Consider the following 3,080-nt stretch of genomic DNA (forward strand, 5'->3'; position numbering starts at 1 on the left):
ATCGTTGACCTTGGAACCCTGGAGCATCTCCCTGAGCAGGTGTCTGAGCTGAGCCCTTCTCGCGGTCGAGAGGCATGATGCTCTTTCCAAAGTGCAATGTCCTGAAATCAACCCAATTCCACTTTATGGTTTATTTTCTTCCCTAAAATTTCAGTCTTTACTATCTCTCCTCCCCACCCACCACCAGTGTTGCCAAGAAAATATTCTTTTTCATCTTAAAATAAAACACTCTGTAGCTCTAGGGTGAAGATTCACTGCCTGTGGCCTTTGTTACATAGCCAAAAACCTAGACCATGTTGTCTACACCAGCAGTCTCACCTCTCTGCCCATCTGTGCCCACTGTGACCTGACCGGTGCCAACTCTTCTTCATGTCTTCTTGCCAACATCGCCAGCAGCCCTGTTAGCAATTTTAGTTTTTATGTGGCTTCAATGGCTGCAACTCCTTGAGCTGCTTGAGCTTGCCTGAGAGTTTGAGGAAGTGAAGTTCAATGTGTCGGTACGAGTAATGTGTGTTAAGTCCAGCATGGATCTCAATGTTGTTGCATCAGAGGGGGAGATGGTAGTTACATCTTTGGACTCCCCACGTGGACATACCCTCTTGTCCTCATATTCAAGGACAAATCCACCTGAGTGACACTGCGTGAAAGGGATGGCTAGACGGTTTCTATAATTCCAGCAAACTACAGCACAGGAGATTAAGTCAACAAAAGCAAGCATTTGCCCTGAGCTCCTGAGGCCCAGGCTGGTGGGTCCCTCTCCTTGGCCACTGTCTTCTGTTCTCCTGCAGGAGCTGCCTGGCTCCCTATGTGGAATTTCCTCTCATATTTTAGTATCTTTCAGTCCCAGAGCTAACCTCAAAGCCCTGAGCTCATGAAACAACAACGAAAACTCTTATTGTCTCTGCTGGGCACTTATTTTTTCAGTATTATATGCATTTTTAATTTGAAAAGTGAAGTTACAAAGAGAAGGAGAGGCAGAGAGAGAAAGAGAGGCAGAGAGAGAGAGAGAAAGAGAGAAAGAATTCTTCATCCACTGGTTTATTCCCCAAATGACTGCAATGGTTAAAGCTGAGCTGGTCTAAAGCCAGGAGCCAGGAGCTTCTTCCAGGTCTCCCACACTGGTGCAGGGTCCCAAGGCTTTGGGTCATTCTCTGCTGCTTTCCCAGACCACAAGCAGGGAGCTGGATGGGAAGTGGAGCAGCCAGGACATGAACTGGTGTTCGTATGGGGTGCTGGTGCCACAGGCTGAGGCTTAGCCTGCTACCATGGGCCTGGTCCCTCTGTTGGGCTCTTTCCCTTCCCCTTTGACACAGCTCTTGCCTCCCTCCCCACCAGGAAGTCCAGAACGAGGCTGGAGAAGATGGTTTTTAGAGTCGACTCCCTGTGGCAGTTACACGCTGCTTGCCCGGCCTCTCCCTCTCATCTATGCGATGCTTCTGCCACCCTGAGCCCTGGGCGCATGGGATTCTGGGAGACCTTCTCCCTTGCTGCCCTCGCTCCCTGCCTCCTCTTCTGCCTGTAGCTGTGCTCTGCCTCCTCCCTTTTGGTTGCTTTTTAATTTTTTAAAAAAACCTTTTGTGTAAAAATAATTACAGATTTATAAGAGTTCTGTTGCATAACACTGTAAATATACTTAACACTACTGAATTATGGACTTAAAATGATTAAGGTGGTAAATTTAATATTATGTCTCTCTCTTTTAAAAAAAGTAATAATACAGAGCCAAAAATGAAAACAATCTGAAGGCCTAATTGGAGTGTGAAGGGGAGGAGTATGGTTGGGAGTTGAAACTCTTAGAGGAACAACCAGCACGACGGTTTTAATGCTAATAGTTGTGTGCAATACACACCTCAAATAATTTCAGGCTTACAGAAAAATAGCAAAGAATGCTACAGATTTCTCAAATGTTAACATTTCTTCATCTTCTTCTTCTTTTTTTCGTCATTAGCTACCGATCATCTGTGTATCCATACTAATTTCTTTTTGAGCCATGGAAGATGAGTTGCAGGCATAAATTTCTTTCCCTTAGGACTGGCACTATGGTGTAGTGGGTTCAGTCACCACCTGTGATTCTGGCATCACAAATGGACTCTAGTTCAAGTCTCAGCTGCTCCACTTCCCATTCAGTTCCTTACTGATATGTCTGGGAAAGCTGTGGAGGATGGCTCAGGTCCTTGAGTCTGTGCTTACCCACATGGAAGACCTGGAAGAAGTTCCTACATCCTGGCTTCAAACTGGCTCAGCTCTGGCCATCGTGGCCACTTGGGGGAGTTAATCAGCAAATGAAAGATCTTGCTTTCTCTCTTTCTGAAACACGTTGCCTTTCAGAGTCCAGTGTGATGGCCAAGTGGCTAAATCCTTGCCTTGCACGTGCTGTGATTCTATGTGGGCACCAGTTTGTATCTCAGCTGCTCTACTTCTTCTTTTTTTAAAAAAAAGGTTTATTTATTTTCATTGCAAAGTCAGATATACAGAGAGGAGGAGAGACAGAGAGGAAGATCTTCTGTCCCCAGGTCCCCCATATGTGTGGCAGGAATGCAAGTGCTTGAGCCAGGACCCATTGCCTTGCAGGGTGTACATTGGCAAAATACTGGCATTGGGACACAGTGGAGTTGGGATTGAACCCAGGCCTTCTGACAGGGCATGTGTGGGTCCCAAGTGACCCCAGATCTTAGTCCGCAAATCTGGTGTCTAATCTATGACCACACATTGAATTATTCCATCTCATACCTGCTGTGGTATGATGTTGCACTCTGGGCAAGACTTGGATGCACTTCCCAGGTGTTGCTGTGGTCCTCTGAATTAGCTCAACATTTCGCACATTAGGATGGATCCTGTTTACCCTGACATCTTCCACTTGAACTGTGAGCATCTCTTAGGTCAGGGAACTGTGTCTTGTCCATTCCTAGCTGGGAAACTGCTAATCACCTATCACGGGGCTCCCGAGCACATGATACAAAAACATTTTCTGAATGAATAAGTGAATGGTAAATGGAGAAGATGAGGGGAAGCAGAGAACTGCAGGTTTCTGCTGATCTAGAAAAAAGGCCAGCACTGGAGACTCAAAAGACTTGGTATTT

Source organism: Ochotona curzoniae, unplaced genomic scaffold, assembly GCF_017591425.1.
Source record: "Ochotona curzoniae isolate NIBS_2020 unplaced genomic scaffold, NIBS_Ocur_1.0 scaffold_2476, whole genome shotgun sequence".
NCBI lineage: Eukaryota > Metazoa > Chordata > Mammalia > Lagomorpha > Ochotonidae > Ochotona > Ochotona curzoniae.